The following is a 24,310-nucleotide window of genomic DNA, read 5'->3' on the forward strand; positions in this document are numbered from 1 at the left end:
ATGTAATGTATGCATAGAGAATATAGTGAATAATATTTTGATAGCATGGTATAGTGTCAGATATTTGCTGGACTAACCATGTTAATCACTGTTTTAGGTATACAGATATTGAATAACTAATATAATATTGTTTGTTAGCTACATTTTAATAAACATCTATTTAAAAAGTAATTGTTGATAAAAATGTAGTTGTTGATAGTTTATTATTCATATTTTTATCTTTCTTTTTTCTTGAAGAAGTCCATTTAACATTTTTTGTAATACTGGCTTGGTGGTGATGAACTCCTTTAGCTTTTTCTTGTCTGGGAAGCATTTTATCTGTCCTTCAATTCTAAATGATAGCTTTGCGAGGTAGAGTAATCTTGGTTGTAGTTACTTGCTTTTCAACATTTTAACTATTTTGTGCCAATCCCTTCTCGCCTACAATGTTTAAGTTGAGCAATCATCTGACAGTCTTATGGGAGCTCCCTTGTAGGTAACTGCTTTTCTCTTGCTGCTTTTAATATTTGCTCTTTGTCTTTAACCTTTGGCCTTTCAATTATGATGTATCTTGGCATGGACCTCTAGGTTCATGTTGTTTGGGACTCTGAACTTCCTGGGTTTATATGGGTATTTCCTTCACCAGATTAGGGAAGTTTTCCATCATTATTTCTTCAAATAGGTTTTTAATTCCTTACTCTGTCTTCTCCTACTGGTACCTCTGTAATGAGAATGTTGGTTTGCTTGATGCTGTCTCAGAGGCCCTTTAAAGTACCCTCATTTTTTGGGGGAGAGGGATTCTTTTTTCTTTTTGCTGTAGTGATTGGGTGTTTTCTGCTATCTTATCTTCTAAATCACTGAATCGAACCTGCGATCGTCTGCTTCATCTAATCTACTGTTGATTAGCTCTAATGTATTCTTAATTTCAGTTATCGTATTCTTCATTTCTGACTGCTCTTTTTTTAAAATGTTTTCTCTCTCAATTTTTATGTTTCCTGTCTCTGTTGAAGTTCTCAGTGACATCACTGAGGATCTGTCATGCAGAGTGTCATGTGGGGTCTCTGGTCCCGCTCCCCACAAGAACGCAGTATATGGTGAGGTTAAAAAGGAACACCCATGGACCCATAGATAGGGGAGTCATACCACTATATTCTCGCTGGAGGCTGGGTTGGAGACACAGGAAGCAGGAACCACATGATCCGCAATCTGCTGTCTGCTTCTCTGCCAACCAACCATTAACCCCACTTTCTAGCTGCAATCCACTGTGCTAACTGTAATCTGCACTTGCTAACTGAGCCACCATCTTCTTGCTAGCCCCCCATTTTCTGCTAGTATAGCCACGGCAGTTATATTAGTGGTCAATGGCTCACTGGATACAGCTGATGGCTAACTAGCCACAGCTGATGGCCATCCAATCACAGTTGATGGCCATTTACTACCTGAGCCAGCACCTTTCCATGTGAGGGCGAGAGCCTGGAAACTGCACTCCTGGCTCTGTCCCCACATCATCCCTTTAACCACTGTTTTGAACTTTGCAGCTTGTAGATTGTTTGTTTCCATTTTGTTTAGTTCTTTTTTTGGAGCTATGTTTTCATCTTTCATTCAAGGCATGTTTTTTATATCCCAGTTTTGGCTGCCTCCCTTTGTTTTCATGTATTAGGTAGTGTTGCTATATCTCCTGGTGTTGGTAGAATGTCTTTATGTAGTAGTTGTCCTGTGGCACCTAGTGGCACACTCTCCCTGGTCACTTGACAAAGGTGCTCCAGGTGTGTCCCTTGTGTGGATTGTGTGTCCTCCTGTTGTAGTTTAGCCTTGGTTGCTGTTCGCATGTCAATGGGAGGGTTTGACCCTCAGGCTGAATGGTTGTGAGTACAGGTGTGGGGACAGAGCCAGGGGTGCAGTTTCCAGGCTCTCAGCCTCACATGGAAAGGTGCTGGCTCAGGTAGTAAATGGCCATCAACTGTGATTGGATGGCCATCAGCTGTGGCTAGTTGGCTGTCAGCTATAACCAGTGAGCCACTGGCCACTAATATAAGTGCTGTGGCTACGCTAGCAGCAAATGTGGTCTAGCAAGAAGATGGTGTCTGGCAAGCGTGGATTGCAGTTAGCACGGCAGAGTGCAGTTAGCAAGGGGTTGGATGGTTGGCAGAGAAGTGAACAGCAGGTTGTGGATCGTGTTGCTCCTGCTTCCTGTGTCTCCAACTCAGCCGCCAGTGAGACTATAGTGGTATGATTCCCCTATCTATGGCTCCGTGGGTGTCCCTTTTTGGCCTCACCATATCCTGCATTCATATGTGGGGAACAGGAGTTGAGACCCCGCATGACACCCTGCATGGCAACAGGCCATGACTGTAGTGGGGGAGCTGTTATGCAGGGGCTGGGCTTATAGAACAGGATTCACTTTAATGGGTCTTTGGTGCCTACTAATTCTGTCCTTTGGATGTGAAATGCACAGATGTAGCCAAGTGGTGTTCTGGTTTGGTCTGAAGCTGGCCACTGGGAATGCTGGCTCAAAGGCCTCCTGGGATGGGCCCCACCACAGGCCAAGTTCAGCAGCAGCCTGTGCCCTACCCAGGGCTACCTAGAATGAACCACAAAGCAATCCACAGATGGCTGCCACCTATGCTGGGCTTGGAGGTGCCTAGGAGAAGCTAAGCTGCAAAGTGAGGCTTGCTATTGCCAGTGCTGGACTTTGGGCTACTCAGCAGGAGGTATGGGTCAAAAGCCAGATCCTGCATGTTTGGGATTTGTAAGCCTTTGAGTGATTTTTAGGAAGGTCCACACAACAGCCAAAACAGGTCATTTATATTGAAAAGCCACTGGAAGTGGTTTGGGTGGTTTCACAAGCTGGGTGGGATGTGATCTCAGGGAATCCCCAGGGTAGGGTGAAGAGTGTTAGCCAGGTTTATAGAAACTCAGATATGGTACCCACCCAAGTCTGCATGCTGGGAGGGGGAAGGGCTCCACAAGGGAACAATGGCTTCTCCCACTTCTATCTGGGAAAAAGCTGTTCCTCCAGCCTTCACCCTGAGGCCAGACAATTCAGTTCTTTCCTGTATTTCCCTGGCACCTATCAAGCTGCTTCCATAGTGCTGGAGCACAGAGCAAGTGAGTCCGTCAGTAAATAAGACCCCCTTTAAGAGGAATGCCCGGGACTCCAGCAGCCTTCCATCTCACTCAGCCACAATCTCCCCTGGTTTTCACAGCCAGAAGTTGTGAAACTTCTTTACTTGGCAATGGGACCTTGGGCCAGGGAGCCTGGTGTGGGGCTGGGGCTCCTTACTCCTCAGTGGTGATTTTTGCAGCCAAGATATCCCTCCCAATTTTTAAATGTCACAGGTTGGTGTGGGACCTGCCCATTCCACATCTCTGCCCCTCTTACCAGTCTTGACATTGCTTCTTTTTTATATCCTTAGTTATAAGCCTTCTGTTTAGCTAGACTTCAGGTGATGTCAATGATGGATTTTCTGTAGTTTTGTTGTAATTTTTATGTGGTCATGAGAGGAGACAAGCACAGTGTTTAACAACTTCACCATCTTATCTGAAATCTTATTTAGTTTATTTAAAGTCAACTGATTATAGATGCTAACTACGTTTACAAAATACCTTAAAAACTACACCTGGATTAATGTTTAATTAAGTAACTGACTACTATTCTCTATTCAAATTGGCACACAAAATTAACTATCACAATAGGTTTGTTGATTCTCCCACTAGATGACAAGCTCTATAAAAGGGTAGAGACCTTGGCTTTCGTGGTTACCTCTAGCACTGTGCCAATCACACAGTATGTGTTCAGCACATACAGTAATTTCTCAAATATTTGCTGATTGAATAAATGAATGTACAATGTGTGAAGACCACTGAAGCTCTCACATCCTGTGGTTTGGTTGTCAAATGGTACTTTTTTTATCATGACCTTTTCAGTACCTGTTCAGTTAGGTAGAACCCTAAAGAAGTATTAGAGTGCTTAGTGTTTGTTTGTTTTTTATTTAATTATTATTAAAACAAACAAACGGGCAACAGACAGATTAATGAACAGTGAAATCATAAAATGTAAAAACATTCAGAATGGACGCTCAGTTTACTCTTCTTATATGTTTATATTTTAACTATGCTATTATTTTCAGATAAATTTGGAGGACAACAGTCCTCCAAATTGATTTTGATCAATGAAAGATCAAAATCAATATTGTCCTCATGCTGTAATAACTAAATAGGAGATGCAATAAGATAAAATGATTTCATTAAATATAACAATGAAATGTTGAAGTACCTATGAATAGATCTAAAACATAAAAATTAATTCAAGATCTTTGTCTAGAAATCATTGAGGACATAATAACTGGAAAGACCTGCTATATGCATTATAAAAATGTCAGTTCTCCACCAAATTAATCTATAAACTAAAGGCAATTCTAATAGAAATCCAATAGAATTTTTCCTGTAACTAAACAAATTGATTCAAAGACTCATTTGTAAGAGTAAAATCTAAGAACTAAGACAAACTTGAAAATGAAGACTATGATGGGGGAACATGTGCTATAAAATTTCAAGATGTATTTTAAAGCTGTAGTTATTAAAAAACTGAGGGTTGCTAGATGGGCGGGAGGGGTGGGGGGTGGGGGGGAGGGTGAGGGGATTGGAGGGCAGTCGGTGACCACAGGATGGCCACGGGGTTTGAAAATTAATCTGGGGAACGTAATTTGGTGGTTACCAGAGCGTAAGGGGGTGGGGGGGGATGAGGGTGAGGGGGATCAAATGTATGGTGATGGAAGGGGAGCTGACTCTGGGTGGTGAACACACAGTGTGACTTATGGATGATGTGATACAGAATTGCACACCTGAAATCTATGTAATTATACTAACAATTGTCACCCCAATAAATTAAAAATAAATAAAAAAAAAATTGATGTGTTGGCACAGAGATAGACAAATGACGAAAAGAACATAGTAGTGCCTGAAATACATCCCTGTAGATAAGAAAATTTGGCAGATGACAGATATGGCATTGTAAATCTGTGGAAATAATCGCAACTTGGTCATGATATATGATCTCTCTTATGCATTACTGGATTATGTTTGTTAATATTTTGTTTAGGAGTTTTGCACCCATGTTCATGAGAATATTTTCTATAATTTGCCTTTCACATATATTTGTTGTCAGATTTCAGTATTAAACTTGTTAGCATTATAAAATGAACTGATATTATTTCTTCTTTTTCTACACTCTGGAAAGTTTGGGAAATATTAGATTAATATGTTCCTTCAAAGTCTGATATGACTTTCTCATAAAACTGTACCAGGTTTTTTTTCTCCTGTGTAGGAAAAATTTTTATTATGAATTTTGTTTCTTTTGTGGGATTATAGAAATATTCAGGAAATTTTCTTCTTGAGTCAAGTAAGTTATATTTTTCTAGGTATTTGTCTATTTTATATAGGTTTTCAAATTTATTGGTGTAAGATTTTCTTAATTATGCTCTTGCTCTGTATTCCAGCTTATTGAGATATAATTGACATATTGTGTATATTTAAGATATACAAAGTGTTGATTTCATACTCATACATTACGAAATGATTACTACAACAGCTTTAGCTAACACCTCCATCATGTCACATAGCTACTATTTCTTTCTTGTGGTGACAACATTTAAGATTTACTCTCTTAGCAACTTTGAAGTATATAATGCAATACTATTAACTATAATCACTATGCTGTATATTAAATCTCCAGGATTTATTCATCTTGTAATTGGAAGTTTGTATCCTTTGACCAACATCTTCCTATTTTCCCCAGTTCCGAGCCCCTCGTAATCATCATTATACTCTCTGTTTCTGTGATTTAAGCTTTTTAAGATTCCACATATAAATGATGTCATGCAGTATTTGTCTTTCTCTATTGACTTATTTCACTTGTCATAATGCCCTCAATAATTGTCTAAGAATATTAATTAAAACATTGTATTTAATTGTGAAAAACCAGATGTCAGTAATACAGGGAGTGAATTAATTCATTGTGGTATATTAATATAATGGAATACAATACAGCAGTAAAAAATGAGTGAACTAAATCTCTACATGTCAACATGGATGAACATCATAAATCTAATGGTGAGTGAGAAAAAGCAAGTTCCAGAACTTCATATGCAGTATGAAATCACTCTTATAAATTTAGAAATGAAGACATATACACATAATTTTTTTAAAAAAAAAGTAAGAAAAACTGTAGAGAAAGCAAATTCATGATGGTGATTGCCAGTGGGGAGGGAGGAAGAGATTTGGAGCTACAGAGTAGAGAGTAGGGAATTCAAGCTTGTAATATTTTATTTCTTTAAAAAAGTCTGAAGTTAACATGAGTATTCATTTAAGTGTGGTATTTTACCTTTTATTAAAATGATGATGATGATGATGATGATGACGACGATGATGATAAATAAAGAAATAAACAAAGGTCCTGAGATGGAAAAGAACTTTTCAATGATTATAAAGATGGCAGTGTGACTAGAATGCAATTAAAGACAGGTAAAGCAACATGAGATGTGATTTTAGAGGTAGACAATTGCCAATCCATGCAGAGTTTTGAGGCCATGGTAATAAGCTGGTATTTGTTGTTTTTTTCATAGAAGAAGTATCTTTGCCAAAGGAAATATGAATAAAATCCCATATTCAGAGGTAGAAACAGTAATAGAAATCTTGTCTGCCATGTGGCAGAGGACACCTCAGTTTGAGTCTTTGTCCATTTCTCTGCATGCTTTTTTTTTGGGAGGCATGAGGATTGAAAGCTCTGGATGCAGAAACATTTTTTTTTTAATCTTATATTCTTAGTGCCTAGCACATTTAACGACAAATCAATGAACACGTAGAATAAATGAATAAATAAATGGTTAAGAGTATGGTCTCAGGAATCAAACACTCTGAGCCTGAATCTCAAATCTATTATTCACTGCTGTGTGACTTTGTACAAGTTAAATTATCTGTAAAAGGAGAATAATAATAGTATCTACCTCACTATTTAATTGTAAGTATAAATTTAGAAAGCATATGTGAAAATATCTAACACATTGTTGGAGATTTAATAAGTACTCAAAAGTTACCTTATTATTAAGCTTATAGCTTATTACTGCTAAAGGGGGTGGTCAGTCTGTTAGGTGAGATGGCATATGGGAGGAACACTGGGATAGCCAGTAAAGGCCTTACTCAAGAGTTTACATTTGTACTGATTTAGAATGGATTAAAAAGAGTTTGCTAGATAAGAGGAGGTGGGGGAGGGCAGTGTTCTAGGAAACAGCATGTCTAAAAGAATAAAAGAATGGAAACAGTGTGATGTTTCATTGGGTAGAGTAATATATATATATATATATATATATATATATATATATATATATATATATATATATATATATATATATATATATATAACAGAATATAGAGAAAGACATTTTCTTTCAATTGTGAACAGCCTTTTATTATGTCAGAGTAAGCAGTTAAAACCTAAGAGCAACAGGGAACCAATAGATGTTTGTGAACAAGGGAGTAACATGATAAGAGTTTTAAGAAGATGACTATCACAAGGGGTATCCCTTAGTCAAAGGTAGGCTTAGACAACATTATGAAATAGGTAAAGTTTAAGTTCTCCTCCAAACTTGCCCCCCCCATTCTTTTAATCACCCTCTGCCCAGACACGAATAGTGTTGTCCTGCATCCTGAGATCCATTAGGTCTGATTTCCCTGGTCAGGATAGATGTCCTTTTTATATAAATATTGGCACCCAATATCTCATGTCTCTATTTAATTAATAGCCATGTTTACCAGTACAGTAAACTCCAGGAGACAGAGGGAAAGTATGACTTAATGACTGTTACGTCCCTGGAATCTCAAACAGTACTTGGCATATCACATATTAGATAGTCAGTGCATGTTCATGGCTTGTTAGAAGAATGAATGGAGCAACAGCAGGAAGTACTCTTAATGCTTTTTGGAGCAATGGAATGTATGGTTAAGAGGTGAGGTGGTATCCTCTATGGTGATTACTAAAATTTAACACTAGCATGTGATCAATTGTGCTATCATGAATTTGTTTTCTTAGCAAGTGTGTCTTGGATTTCAGAGAAATAAGAAATGATTTTCTAAGCATCTTTTAAGCCTGTGTTTTTCTGGATAGCGAAGCCAGTATTCTCTACAAAGTCCTAATTGCTTTATAATCTCCCTCAGGCTCAAGTCACTCTAGGCTTCATGCCCCAGCAAAGTTATATTCTGACAACAGTGGGGAATCTGTGTATAGTTGTTTTAAAACAAATTTGGAATTAGGCCATTGACAGCTTAGGAGTTGGTACTTTATTACAATGTCCATAAAATGGTTGTCATAAAAAGGACTATCCAATGTTAGTATGAAAAAAGCTACTGAAGCTTTGTGGTTATGCACAAATCAAAATGGTCAGATGTTAGGGGAGGGTTATGGTTGGCTACAGGATTTGTACAGAGCTAGCTTAGGAGCTCTGACCTAATGCTGAAAGGAATTCAATTTGTTTATAGTCCATTGCTCCTGAGCAAGTGTATATAGCTTTGAAGAAGGGTAAAGGTAACACTACCCTGGTTGGCTGAGATGGATCATAGATAGGAGAGAGTGAAAGATAGGAACAGTTGAGGAGAGGGGAGGGAAGATAGAGTTAAAGGAAATAAATGCACGTTTGTTGAGACATATGGGAGAGATGAGCATTTTAAAGTAATGAGTACAATAGCTATGGGAAGTGATTTTGTGTGGTGGCAGGATCCTAGTATTACTGGCACAGAATAAGTGTGTCATGTTGGCCTCAGTCTCTTCAACAGTAAAATAAGGGGATTGTACTAGTGACTATTTGCAGTTCCTTCCAGATCTAATATTCTGTAATTTTATGGTGAAATGATGTTACATCAAGTTACAGATTGCCTTGTTCAAATGACAGATAGGATGGTAGCTTGGAACTTGGCAATCAACCCAACTTATTCACACAAGCAAAGCCCCCATTATATTGTCTCAGATGAACAGCTCTATAACTGAACCAAGAGATGAGACATTGCTGATTTTTAGGGGCAACATATTTAGAATAAACGAATTAGTATATAAATGAACAAAGTGAATATTCATTACAAGTGTATTTGCCAGGACATAACTGTAAAATAATAGTAAAATTTTGTTTGGATTAATATGTCCAAGGTTTAAATGAAATGGAACTCGTAAGATATCAGCTCTATTGCTCCTTCTCAGGTAGGTGGAAGGAAAGAATGATTTCAAGGTATTTCCTGTGGAGAAGTATCCAGACAAACTGTCCATCACCACTACCACCACCCACCCCTAACAAAACGTATATTGGAAGCCACTAAAATCAGAATAAAATGAGCATCAATAAGAGATTTGAGGATAAAGTCAGAAAAGGTCACATTGTAGAATGGGTGGGGAGCACCACGCATAGGGAAAATTAGTCCCACATTTTGCCTTCATAATGATGTTGAAAGTAAAGTTATTGGATGAGTATATGTGTATCAGCTTGCTAACATTTTTAGCAATAGCTAGTGGAAAACACCTTTTCCTTTGTTGCTGTCTCCTTTTTCTGGGTCTCTCCTCAATTCTAGCAGTATTTAGATCCCAGAGTATGCATTCAGGACATTCAGGAGCTAGAAGGACTGTCCACATCTCCTCAGGTGGTCGGAGAGTGCCAGCTAAGTTGATTGACACCTGCATCCATGCACCTATTTGTTCATTTATTCAACCAAATTTTGTGCTTGGCCTTGTGCTTTGCAGTGGTGTAAAATTATAAATAAGACAGACATGGTCCCATTCCTTATAAAGCTTAACTTCTAGATAATAATAAAATAATCATACATATACACACACACACACACATATATATACATATACATGTATATGTATATATATGTGTGTGTGTGTGTGTATATGTATATATATACATATATATATAAATATATAAACTGTGACATTTTATAAGGGAAAGAGCTTTTAAATGCTTTAATAGGAGTCTAATTTAGAAGTGGGAAGAGGAAAGGGTCAAGTGAAACTTTCTGTAACAGTGACATGCTAACCAATATTTGACTGATGAGTAGGGGTTCATCTGGGCAAAGATTGGGTTAAAACATGAGGTGGTAGAAACAACATACACAAGTACCCCAAAACAGGGAGCACTTGGTACCTTCAAATATTCAAAAGAGGGTTGCAGGGTGAAGAGCAGTGCAAGTGTGTTATGGGGTTCCAAAGGCCCAGCTTGACTCAGAAAACGAGTGGCTTTGTACCAGGTACTGCTAGAGAGTGCAAAAGTCAAACTGGAAAATCCAAATGAGCCTAAAGGAAACATGTGTAGTTGGGAATGGGTGAGAGATACAGGTCAGGATCCCAGGTGAACTCAAAAATGGAGACAGAAAAAAAAAAATGGAGACAGGATCAAGATGGAAATGAGGTGAAAGTTTCCAGAATTTTGGCCAAGAATTGGGTGGTGGGGTGGGTGAGCCTTGTGTAATGTAATTCATGCACCTATTTGTTCATTTATTCAACCAAATTTTGTGTTTGGCCTTGTGCTATGCAGTGGTGTAAAATTACAAACAAGACAGACATGGTCCCATTCCTTTCCTATTCCTCTTTAGAAAAGAAAATGTCAGCACTGGGCCATCCTGGTGCTGCTCTGCTAACTAAGGAAAATGTCATTAAAGGCTGTTTTAGCTTTATCCATCCACAGAGGAATCAGGTGATTTGAAATGCCTAGCAATCCTTCCGGTGTTGGGGGGGGGGCGAGGCAATTTAACTATTGGTCAGAACATGATAAAAGCTCTTGTTTTTCCTATTTATCAAGGGAAGAATAAAGACTCTGGGAGGCCAGAAATATTTCTATCATTTGTCAGCAAGGAGCAAAAAACACAGGTGGCTTGTTCTTGATAAAGGCTAATGTGCTGGGCCACTCCCCATTAATTTGACCTTAATTATAGGATAGATTAATTTTTTAAAATTTGTTTATTTTTATCAGTTTCAGGTGTACAAGAAATGTAATATTTAGACATTTAAACCCCTCATAAAGTGATAATCCATTCCCCAAGCTACTAACATCTTATATAGCTGTTACAATACCATCGACTATCTTCCCTATGTTGTACTCCACATCCCATGACTATATATACCTATATATTTAGTTATAGTTGTCATTCAATATTATTCTTCAGCTTCTCAGGTATATAGTGCAGTGGTCAGGCATCTACACAGTCTATAAAGTGATCCCTCTGGTAAGTCCAGTGCCCATCTGGCACCTTACATGATCTTTACAACATTGTTGATTATATTCCCCATACTGTGTTAACTACCAATTTGTATTTCTTGATGCCTTCACCTTTTTCACCCTGCCCCCAACTGCATTCCCATCTATCACCCTGATAGATCTAGTACCTATCTGGCTCCATACCTAGTTATTACAATATTATTGACTATATTCCTTATGCTGTACCCTACATCCCCATGACTACTGTATAACACCCAATTTGTTCTTCTTAATCCTTTCCCCTTTCACCCATCCTTAAGCCTCTCCTATCTTAAAGAAGTCCCTCTAAGATTCCTTGTAATACTGATTTGGTGGTGATGAACTCCTTCAGCTTTTTCTTGTCTGGGGAGCTCCTTATCTGTCCCTCAATTCTAAATGACAGCCTTGCTGGATAGAGTAATCTTGGTTGTATGTCATTGCTTTTCATCACTTGGAATATTTCCTGCCACTCCCTTCTTGCCTGCAAAGGCTTCTGTTGCGAAATCAGCTGACAGTTTTATGGGGGCTCCCTTGTAGGTAACTAACTGCTTTTCTCTTGTTGCTTTTAAGATTCTCTCTTTGTATTTAACCTTTGGTATTTTAATTTTGATGTGTCTCGGTGTTGGCCTCTTTGGGTTCATCTTGTTTGGGACTCTCTGTGCTTCCTGGGCTTGAATGTCTATTTCCTTCACCACGCTAGGGAAGTTTTCTGTCATTATTTCTTCAAATAGGTTTTCAATTCCTTTCTTTCTCTCTTCTCCTTCTGGTACCCCTATAATGCAAATGTTGGTACGCTTGATATTGTCCCAGAGGCCCCTTAAACTCTCCTAATTTTTTTTGGATTCTTTTTGCTGTTCTGGTTGGATGTTTTCTGCTATTTTATCTTCCAACCACTGGCTGGATCCTCTGCTTCATCTAATCTATTGTTGATTCCCTGTAATATATTCTTCATTTCCATTATTGTATCCTTTATTTCTGACTCGTTCTTTTTTATGGTTTCCATCTCCATTTTTACGCTTTCTATCTCTCTGTTGAAGTTCTCCCTGAGATCATCGAGCATTCTTATTATCAGTGTTTGGAACCGTGTGTCTGACAGATTGCTTATCTCTGTTTCATTTAGTTCTTTTTCTGGAGCTTTCTCCTGTTCTTTTATTTGGGACTTTTATTGTCTCCCCATTCTGGCTGCCTCTCTGTGTTTGTTTCTATGTATTAGGTAGGGCTGCTATGTCTTCCGGTCTTGGTAGAGTGGCATTATGTAGTAGGTGTGCTGTGGAGTTCAGTGGCTCAGTCTTTCCGGTCACCTGAGCCATGCGCTCCAGGTGTGTCCCTTGTGTGGGTTGTGTGTACCATCCTCTTGTAGTTGAGCCATGGTTGATAATTGCACATCAGTGTGAGGGACTGACCCTTGGGCTCACTGGTTGTGAGGACTGGCCTTGACTATAGTGGAAGAGTTGTTGTACAGGGGCTAATCCTACACAGCAAGATCTGCCTCAGCAGGACTCTGGTGCCTGCCCAATTCACTCCTTGGGTGTGTGGTACTTGGAGGTGGCTGGGTGATGCTCCAGCTCATTTTGAAGCCAGCCACTGGGGGTGCCAGCCCCAGGACCACCTTGGAGGGAATCCACAGTAGGTCTACTTCAGCCACAGCCCATGCCTCACCTGGGGCCTCCCGTTGGGAGCCAGAAAGAAATCCACGGATGGCTGCTGTCTACGTTATGCTTGGAAGCACCTTGAGAGGCCAAGCCAGAATCAAGGCCAGCTGCTGCCAGGGCTGGCTTAGGGCTTCTCAGCCAGAGGTACAGGACACACTCAAGCCAGATGCTGCTTGTCTGGGTTCTGTGAACCTTAGAGTGTCTAGGAAAGTCTGCAGCTGGAGCCAAGGCAGGCGGTCTGCACAATAAAGCCACTGGAAGCAGCCTGTGTGTGCCCGAAGGTTGGGCGGGGCTGGGTCTCGAATTGCCAGGGCGTGGTGAACAAATGGCAAAGACTCAGATATGGTGGTCACCTGTGCTCCGACACGGAGAAGAGGGAGGGCTCAACAAAGAAACAGTGGCCTCCGCCAGCTCCCCTGTCCAGAAGAAAGCTGCCTCTCCAGCCACTGTCCCAAGCCAGACAACTCAGTTCCCCACCATGTGTCCCTATTGCCTCTCCAACTGCTGCCCCAGTGCTGGAGCTCTGAGCAAGTGATTCCATTGGTGGGTAAGTCTGCACACAGGCTTTTAAAGAGGAGTGCCTGGGAGTGAAGTTGTGCTCCGTCTCACTGAGTCACAATCTCCATTGGTTTTCACACCCAGAAATTATGGGGACTTCTCTCCCTGGCACTGGAAACTGGGGTTGGGATGGGGCTGGGGAGTCTCACCCCTTTAGGGGATGGAGGGGACCCCCACAGCTGAAATAGCCCTTCCGATCTTTGATGGTAACATGCAGGTATGAGACCAGCCCATTCTGTGTCTCTGACCTACCAATATGGAGATGGCTTCTTCTGCAAGTCCTTAATTGAAAGGCTTCAGTTCAGCTTGATTTTAGGTGATTCTCAATAATGGTTGTTTTGTAGATTAGTTGTAATTTTGATGTGGTTGTGAGAGAAGGTAAACACAGCATTTACCTACTGTGCCATCTTGGTTGTTGTCTAAATTATTTTTTAAGGTTTCCAAATTGGGGTGATTTATCTTATTTAGTAATTAATTTTACTGTGGTATAACATTTATGATTTTAATCACTTTTAAGTGTAGAGTTCAGTGGTATCAAGCGCATTCACACTGTTGTGCAGCCATCACCATTCCCCATCTCCAGAACATTTTCATCATCCCATACTGAAAACCTTTACCAATTAAACAAAAAATCCTTCTTTGCCCCTACCCCAGTACTTGGTAACCACTGTTCCAATTTATTTCTCTATGAATTGGACTACTCTAGGTACTGCATATAAGTGGACTATATTTAGCTTATTTCACTTAGTATATTGTCTTCAAGGTTAATCCATGTGTGCCATGTGTCAGAATTTCATTTCTTTTTAAGGCTGAATAATATCCCATTGTATGCACTTACCACAATTTATTTATTCATCAGTTGATAGACATTTGGATTGTTTCCACATTTTGGCTTTGTGAATTGTGCTGGTATGAACATGGGTGCATAAATATTTGTTTGACTGTTTGATTTAAATTCCTTTGTGTTATAAACCCAGAAATAAAATTGCTACATCATATGGCGAGTGTGTGTTTAATTTTTGAGAAACTGCCATATTGGTTTTCATACCAGCTACACCATTTTGCATTTTCATCAGCAATGCACAATAGTTCAGTTTCTCCACATCCTATCTTACACTAGTTTTCTGTTTGTTTATTTGCTTGTTTTTACTAATTGACATCCTAATGGATGTGAAGTAGTATCTCATTGTGATTTTGATTTGCATTCCCCTAATGGTTAGTGACGTTGAGCATCTTTTCATGTTATTGGCCATTTGTATATCTTTGAAGAAATTTCTATTCAAGTCCTTTACCCATTTATAATTTTTTTTCTTTGTTTGGATATTGATCCCTTATCAGATATATATATTTGCAAATATTTTCTATCATTCTGTGGATTACCTTTTCACTTTGTTGATGACATCCTTTGATTCACATAAGTTTTTAATTTGATTAACTTCAATTACCTATTTTCTCTTCTGTTACCTGTGCTTTTGGTGTCTTACCTAAGAAATCACTGCCTAATCTAATATCGTGAATCTTTCCCCATATTCTTCCTTCCAAGAGTTTTATATTTTAGCTCCTATATTTAGGTTTTTGGTTCATTTTGAGTTAATTTTTGTATATGGTATAAAGTTAGGGTCCAATTTCTTTTTTTTTTTTTTTTTTGCATGTGGATATTTAGTTTTCTTAGCACCATTTGTTTTAAAGACTCTCTTTTCTCCCATTGAATAGTCTTGACATACTTGTTTTAAAATATTGGACCAAATATGCAAGGGTTTATTTCTGGGTTCTGTATTCTATTCCATTAGTCAATATGTTTGTATTTATGCCAGTACTACACACTGTTTTGATTACTACAGCTTTGTAGTAAGTTTTGAAGCAAGGTAGTGTGAGTCCTTTAACTTTGTTTTTCTTTTTCAAGACTGTTTTTGTTATTTAGTGTCCCTTGAGCTTCGATATGAATTTTAAGATGGATTTTTCTTTAAAAAGTCATTGGAGTTTTGATAAGGATTACAATGAATGTGAAGATGACTTCAGATACAATTGACATCTGAACTATATTAAGTTTTCCAAACCATGAACACAAAATGGCTTTGCATTTACTCATGTCTTTAATTTCTTTCAACAATATTTGGCAGTATACCAGTGTTTTACTTCCTTAGTTAATTCCTACATCCTTTTTATTTTTGATACTATTGTAAATGGAATTGCTTTCTTTTTTTTTATTAGTTTCAGGCATACAAAACAACATAATGATCAGATATTTCCAAGCCTCACAAAGTGATAACCCCCAAGTCTACTAACCCTCTGATATTGTACATCTATTACAATACCATTCACTATGTACCTGATGCTGTACATTAATCCTGTGACTATAGTTTATTTATAGTTGACATTCCATATTATTTTATATTAGATTCAGGTGTACAGCACAGTGGTTAGGCATTTATATAACCTATGAAGTGATCCCCCAATAAGTCCAGTACCTATCTGACATCCTAAATAATCTTTACAACATTATTGCTTACATTCCCCATACTGTATTTCACATCCCCATGACTATTTTGTGACTACACCAATTTGTACTTTCTAATCTCTTCACCTTCTTCCCCACCTCTAACACCTCCCATTCCTCAGTCATCAGTTTTTTCTCTATATCTCTGAGTTGACTTCTGTTTTGTTTGCTTGTTCATTCTGTTCTTTGGATTCCACTTACAGGTGAGATCATATGGTATTTGTCTTTCTCAGTATGACTTATTTCACTTAACATAATATTCTCTAGGTCCATCCATGTTGTTGCAAATGGTAAGATTTCATTTTTTTTATGACCGAGTAATAATCCATTGTATAAATGTACCACAATTTATTTATCCAATTGTCTATTGATGGGCCTTTTGTCGTTTCCATATCTTGGTTATTGTGAATAGCACTGCAACAAGCATAGGGGTGCATATAATTTTTTGAATTAGTGTTTTGGATTTCAAAACCAGGAGTGAAATTGCTGGGTCATAAGGTATTTCTATATTTAACTTTTTGAAGAAAATCCACACTGTTTTTCATAGTGGCTGCACCAAACAACAATCCCACCAACAGTGCATGAGGGTTCCCTTTTCTCCACATTCTTACCAACACTTGTTGCTTATTGATTTATTGATAGTAGCTACTATTCTGACAGGAATGAGCTGGTATCTCCTTGTGGTTTTTATTTGCATTTATCTGATGATTAGTGATGTTGAGCATCTTTTCATATGTCTGTTGGCCATCTGTATGTTCTCTTTAGAGACGTCTCTTCATGTCCTCTGCCCATTTTTTAATAACGTTGTTTGGTTTTTTTTGGTGCTGAGTTGCATGAGTTTTTAAAATAAATTTTGGATATTAACCTATTATCACATGTATCACTGGCAAATATCTTCTCCCATTCAGTAGGATGTCTTCTTGTTTTGTTGATGGTTTCCTTTGCAGTGAAAAAACTTTTTAGTTTGATGTAGTCCCATTGGTTTACTTTTTCCCATTCCTAAGAAAATATATCAGGAAAAATATTGCTAAGGGTAATGTCTGAGAGTTTACTTCCTATATTTTCTTCTAGAAGTTTTACGGTTTTTGGTCTTACATTTATGTAGGTCTTTAATCCACTTTGAGTTAATTCTTCAATATGGCATATAAAGGTGGACCAGTTTTGTTTTTTTATTTTTTTGCATGTATCTCTCAAGTTTTTCCCAGCACCATTTATTAAATAGAACATCTTTACCAATGTAAATATTTCTTTCCTGTGTCAAAAATTAAATGACCAAGATGATATCATAAAAAATGGTAGTGTGAGGTGAGCCTCTTAAAATCTCCTCTGGAATTTACAACAAATTGAACAATTATACCTCCACAAATGACTCCTTGCACAGCAGACAGGCAAGACTAAGAGGCGCACTACTGAAATAATCTAAAGGTGGGCAAATTGCACAAGCAGGGGAGGAGGGAAGGGAGAAGCACGGAGACAGGGACACATGGGCTCAGGGCACAGACCTACCTCAGTGCTCCGAGTTCGCTATATTCCAGAACAACTGCAGCTGCAGGAGAGGGAAGAACTCTCCCTCTCCTGCAAAGATTAAGGGAAGAAGGCTGAATACCGTGGTTTAAGCCCTCACTGCTAAGTACAGAATGGAAGCCTTAGGCAATGAGCCTGGACTCCCCCTCCCTATGCTCCCAGAGCTCACCCCACCCCCACCTGCACAGTGCTAGAAGCAGAACAGAAGCAGTATCGGATCAAAATAACAGAATATTTGCAGTTCTAAGAACTGTGGTCTGCAGAGATGGATTTGTAGCCCAACTAGTTCTGGCAAAGGGGAGGGACCCATGCAAGCAGGACTGGCTGTGGTGGTGGTCATCGCAATTGCTCTGGCCCAACTCTCACAACCTACCCTGCCCCTGTACCTACCTATCTGGGTGGATGCTTGCAGGAGTAAACAGAGCTTCTGAAATTCATGGGCTCTAAATCTGGTGCAGGAAGAGCTTTGGAACTTCAGAAGCTCTCCACATCCCCCCACAGAGGTGACACCCTATGACCCAGGTGAACTGTTCATAGAGGAATTGTTCACCTTCCAGGGAAGACCTCATTGTGTAACAAGCCGGAATAATGCAGAGAAAATATAACACTACAATGTGAGAGAGAATAAAAGGCTGTTGTCGGAGAGAAAATAAAACTTTCTACCAAGACCTACTGTAAAACAAAACAAAGACCTCTTTCTATCGCATATTGCAGAACCCACTCCTATAGATGTCCAGGAAGAGAAATAATAAATCATTAATTGAAATGAATAACCAAGGCAACAAGACAATTCAGAAAGAAAATGAAACGTCTCCAGAAAATGAACTTAAAGACATGGAAATATGTGAGTTAAATGACATACAATTCAAGATTGTAATTCTGGAAAAATTCAACGAGATGCAAGAAACACAGACAGGCACTACAAAGAACTCAGAAACACAATCAAACAACATGAATGTTTTACCAAAGAAATTGAAATTTTTAAAAAGAACCAAATAGAATTCTGGAGATTAAGAACTCAATAAAATAAATGAAAAATGAAATAGCCAGCTTAGGTAGTATTGTTGACCAGATGGAGGGAAAAAATCAGTGACATCAAAGACAGAAAACTGGAAATGACACAGATGGAAGAAGAAAGAAACTTGAGATTTACAAGAAATGAAAGAACTCTACAAGAAGTTTCTGACTCCATCAGAAAGAGCAATATAAGAATAATGGGCATACCAGAAGGAGAAGCAAGAGAGAAGGGAACAGAGAGTATATTCAAACTAATAGTGGATGACAACTTTCCAAACAGCGGAAAGAAATGGATACTAGAATCCAAGAAGCAAATAGAACACCTAATTACCTCAACCCCAAAATGACTATTCGAAGGGACCGTGTATTGAAGCTCTCAAAAATTAACAACAAACAAAGAATCCTCAAGTCAGCCAGGGAAAAGAAGATGGAAACATACAAAGGAAAGCGCATTAGATTATCATCAGATTTTTCAGCAGAAACTCTACAAGCCAGGAGGGACTGGAATCAAATATTCAAACTATTGAAAGAGAGAAATTAAAAGCCAACAATGATATATGCAGCAAAGATATCCTTTGGATATGAAGGAGGAATAAAGACCTCTTCAGACATACAGAAGCCGAGGGAATTTTCTAACACAAAAAGTGCACTACAAGATATACTAATGGAGATTATTCGATGAACATAAATAGGGATAATTTGTGGCAACCAAAACATAAAACTGGGAAGAGTAAATGCCTGAAGCAAAATATTTAAATGGAGAAAGTAAGCATGATCAACAAATGGAATACTCTAAATATCAAACACTCTTTTACATAAACTTAATGGTAACAGCTCAAAAAAAATCCAGAACTGAAATATGTAACATAATGAAAAAACAAACAGAGGGGAAAATCATAGAATACCACCACAAAGAAATAACAGACAACAAAAAGACAAAGAAACAATGGAGACACAGTCTTACCAGAAACCAAAGGTGAAATGATAGGAAATCCTCGTATATCAATAATCACCCTAAATGTAAATGGACTGAACTCACCAATAAAAAGGCATAGAGTAGCAGACGGGATGAAAACAACTAAACCAAACCACATGCTGCCTCCAAGACATCCATCTCAGCTACAAGGACAAACATAGACTCAAAGTGAAAGGGTAGAAATTGACACTCCAAGCAAATGGTATCCAGATTAAAGCAGGTGTAGGTGTCGTGCAGGACAGCCTGCGGGGTCACTGCTCCCACTCCCCACATAAGAACACAGGATGTGGCTAGGCCAAAAAGGAACACCCACGGAGCCATAGGTAAGGGAGTCATACCACTATAGTCTCACTGGAGGCTGGATTCACACCACGTGCGACCTGCTGTCCGCTTTCTGCAACCGACCGACTCTCTGACTTCCCTCTACTCTCCTCCACTCCCCAACGCAGCCGCGGCAGTTATATCAGTGGCTAACGGCTCAATGGCTACAGCTGACCGCCAACCAGCCACACCTTGCAGCCATCCACTACCCGAGCCAGCACCCCTCCACGCGAGGCTGAGAGCCTGGAAACTGCTCTCTGGGGCTCTGTCCTCACACTCCACCCCTACAGAGTCTCGCCTCACAATCTATGCGACAAGCAGCTTCCGCGAGGGTCCCTGTGCCATATTAGCCTATCGGCACCTACGGACAAAAAGCAGCAGTAGTCTTAAGAACCAACAATGGCAAATCCCTTCCATCTGGGAGGATACACGCTAGCTTTTTGTCCTGGGAAAGGAGGGTCGCTGTCACTGGCAACTTTCCAGGTTTGTGGTACAAGACCTTTATGGCAGTGCTTAGGGTCCCTTGCATAGTTTCAATATGTAACAGAACAGGGGACCCCATAATAGGCCGTAGTGAGAGCACATAGGTTCCCCGCAAAATCATCCTAGTATTAGGACCTCCGTATACTACGGTCACTTGCAGTGGCCACTCAGCCACCATCCCTGGCGTCACTTGCAAATCATGAGTCAAACCGGCCCCCCATGGGGCTATCAAGTCCAACCACCGACAGTGGGGACTTTTGACATTCCAGGGCCAAGTCCACTACATAGTGATATGTCCCGAGGCAGACAGTCAGATGATCCATTAAATCGTGAATTGAAGGCACTGCAGCGTGCAAGGGAGGCATCACCTTATTTCACTCCCTATAGTCCACAATCATTCACCAGGTCCCATCTGGCTTCTTGACAGGCCATACTGGGGAGTTAAAGGACTGAGCATTGGCCTCAAAATATGTGCCTTCTCCAATTCCAATATTGTACGACCAATCTCCTTCTGCCCTCCTGGCAGGCAGTGCTGTCACACTGTAACCACTCGCCCGGGCTGTGGCAACACTTGAGGAAGGTGGTGAGCATGCCCGCGTGTCACCACTTTCACCACCCGGACCCGGAGACGGAACTCGCCTACCGACGTCTGTAAGTTGAGGCCATGTAGCACGTCCACCCCTAGAATATACTCTGGAACAGGGGAGACATAAACCTTGTAAGTACGAGGGGGAAGCCTTCCTATACCCAGTGGTAAGGAAACAGCTTTCACAGTCACAGTCTTTCCCCCGTAGCCATCAATGCAGATTGCTGGTCTGGGGAACAGTTCCGGGTTCCAATAAACGAGACTGCAGTCTGTGCCAGTGTCAACTAGGGCCAAAACCCTCTGCACATTAGAAGGGGACCAATGTATGGACAGTTCCACGTGGGGTCTCCGGTCCCTGCTCATCCCCTCTGACTGGGTACCTTGGCTCCACCCCTAATCAAGCTGAAAGGAGTCGGCCTCAAGTGGCTGCATGAAGTCCTGGAGGGACACGGGTCGCGCTTTCCCACACATCTCCTTTAGGCTTCTCCGGAATTGCTGTTCCGGACTCACCTGTTTCCAAAGTTCCAGCAGGAGTGCATTGGGTTGTCGGTCTATTTTCTTTTGATCGACCCCTGCTGCCAGGAGATCACGCCACGTCTGTGCGTATGTTACTCTCTGAGGCCCGCAACCTCGCCCCTTTGCCTTTGGATTGGGCTTCCAGGTCTTAACTGTGCGGACCTCCTGTCTTAAATTCCTTCTCCTCCGGCTTTCAACATCCCCTAGGGTGGCCATGGCAGTTGTAACTTCAAGGATCTGTTTCCCTACATAGGGTGTAAGAATAGCAACCAAGGATCCAAAAGCACTCGCAGGTGCAGTATCTAAAAGCAGATCTCTCGTGCTGGCTGTAAAAAGCTCGTCATCTGGTCATCTGGCCCCTGCATATTAGGGTTGAAAATTGCATGCCTTACACCCATTTCACGGATGATTTGAGTAAGTTCCGGATATGACTGCCATTGACTCACAGTGTCTGGCAGCTCGCCAGCCTGTCCCCAAACTGTGCGTACCACAGCTCTGAGGCATTCCATTAGAGAATGGTTGCTCTGGTCATGGGCCAACCTATGACAGTTCTGTAACCTTTGTCGAAGGGACGGATGCACTGTGACGAAGACTACCTTTTCCATCTCGCCTGGGGAGCAGAGAAAGTTGTCTGCTCCCTAAACCCATAAACATAATAGCCAAGCCGAGACTGGCTCTCCAGGGCTCTGTACCACCTCCCCAGCTCCTGCAACTCAGGGGGAGTGTAAGGAGTGTCGGTTGTGAACTCAGTCACAGCTGGGTTGCCGGCAGCAACGCCCCTGGGGCCCAAAGGTTGCTCACGTTTTACCCTTTACTTCAAGATTGGCCGGGCTTGTGGGTTGGGAGCTACATTGTCTCCACTCGCTTCCTCCGCCTCTGCCTCAGAGTCTCCACTGTGGGGCCCCTCTTCTAACAGGAGGACCCGAGCTTCCAGTACTTCCAACCAGGACACCTGGTCTGGCACCTCGGCCATTTCATTAAGTGCATTTTCCGTGTTGAGCCTCAAGGCCGTGAGGAACATCCAGCCCACGCGGCCGGCTGTAGCCTTCTCCTCCTCCGGCAACCACTCAGCCTGAGCCTGCAGGGCCCTCTCCACACTGGCCGGAGAGCCATCCATGTCCTCCCACCCCTCCTTGGTGGTCCAACTCCTGAGAACAGTGGCCATCAGACACCACACACTGTGTGGGGGCCACACGTCCTCCTGCCCAGAGTCAGACTCCATTCCTACCTGATCGGAAACCTGCTCGCTGTGCCAGGTGTCTGAGTGGGTGGTGGCCTCGGTGTATAATGTCCACAATCCTCGGAGCCTACAGCAGAAGCCGATCCAAAAAAGGAGGACAACGACTTCCATCGCCATGAGTAAGGTGTACCATCTGGAGGCTCGAGGCTCCCAGGCAGACCGTGCTTCCCGCTCCCAGCGTTGCTCCTCGTGGGCTTCCCGAAGCTGAACTTTTGTAGGCATAAACTGCTCCACCATCCTTCGGTGAGTTTCAGCAGGCACCATACCCTGCTCGCTCCGCCATTTGTCACATGGGATGTCATGCGGGGTCTTAGTTCCCACTCCCCACACAAGAACGCAGGATGTGGCTAAGTCAAAAAGGAACACCTGGGCAGCGGGGCACACTGTCTGAGTTCTGCTCCGGATCTTATTACAAACGGGACCTATAACCCATAAAAGAACTCTTTGCTCATCACAAAGAACAGCTAAGAGACTCGTGGAAGGATTACTTGAAGGTGCGCTAATTGGGCGAGCAGGGGAAGGAAGGAAAGGAGCGGAGTGAAAACGCGAGGGCCCGCGGCAGGGTCTTGGCCGGCGGCGGCGGAGTCAACGAAAACTGCGGTGGCACCTGCAATTCTGGGCACGCACGAGATCCCAGGGCGGAACTGACAGCACAGAGACCAGGAGGTGGGCTCTTTCCCTGCATCCCACGGCTGATTTCTCCTGCCAGGAGGGCGGCTAGTGGGCCCTAGGGCGGACAAAGAACACAGACTCCATACATGGGACTCTCCCCCCCGCTCTTCCAATCCTACCCCCACCCTTCCAGAGACTTAAACTGGCCCCTGAACTGAGGAGTAGTGTCAGATTACAGAGGAGCCGTAGTAGTGCTCAGGCTCTAGAAAGACTGACAGGCAGCCCTGACCAAGGGAAGAGGCTGGGAAGAGTGTGATTTTGGCTGGGGTTGGAGAGAAGAGACTCCCCCACCCCAGCCACCACCTTTACTGGCCTGCGGGAAGAGGGAGACGCATGGCTTGACTGGGAAAGAGAAGACCCGTCCATCCCCAACCCCCATCCTTTCTGGCCTGCCTAGGGCGGGGCAAGTGCTACTGCCGAGAAATTCCCAGGGATCAGCAGCAAGCAGCAGACACAGCTCTGGGCTTTCAGCAGCTCAGAAATCTCCCGCCCACACCCCCCCATACACACAAACACTGAAGAAGTGCCCTAAGACTCAGGAGTACTGGACACGGGGCTGGTGGTGCTACTCTCAGTGTGCATATGTGCAGGCAAGGGCAGAAACTGCACTGACTTTGTAAAAACTATCATCCAGACCCCTCAGGCCCACGCACTTAAATCTACAGTCCCAAAGTCACTCTGGGCGCCAGGTGACCGGCTCTGCCTGCGCAATAAACAGGGGGCTCTTTGGTACAGCAGAGGACAACCTGGACATTACTTGGTGGGCTTAAGCCAAGACTGGCACTGCTTTTTGTTTTGCTTTGTTTTGTTTTGTTTTGCTTTGTCTTTATATCTTTGATATCTTTGCCTGTGTCGAGTGGGGGTTATCGGGTGTTTTTATATGTGAATGTATTTGATTTTTTTCTTTGTTGTTGTTGTTGTTATTGTTGCGCTTGGAGATTTGCTTTGTTCTGAAACTGCCCTACCAGGGCCCAGCTTAAGAGGCATAAGATTCAACATATCCAGAGGCCAACTCT

The 24,310-nt window shown here is 41.5% G+C and overlaps 1 pseudogene; it reads right to left on the reverse strand.

Annotated features, from left to right (window-relative positions):
- Window positions 1–22,859, reverse strand: part of LOC117036310 (protein DEK-like) — a 35,156-nt pseudogene extending 12,297 nt beyond the window's left edge.
- Between the last annotated feature and the right edge of the window lie 1,451 nt (window positions 22,860–24,310).

Source organism: Rhinolophus ferrumequinum, chromosome X (genome assembly GCF_004115265.2).
Source record: "Rhinolophus ferrumequinum isolate MPI-CBG mRhiFer1 chromosome X, mRhiFer1_v1.p, whole genome shotgun sequence".
Lineage (NCBI taxonomy): Eukaryota > Metazoa > Chordata > Mammalia > Chiroptera > Rhinolophidae > Rhinolophus > Rhinolophus ferrumequinum.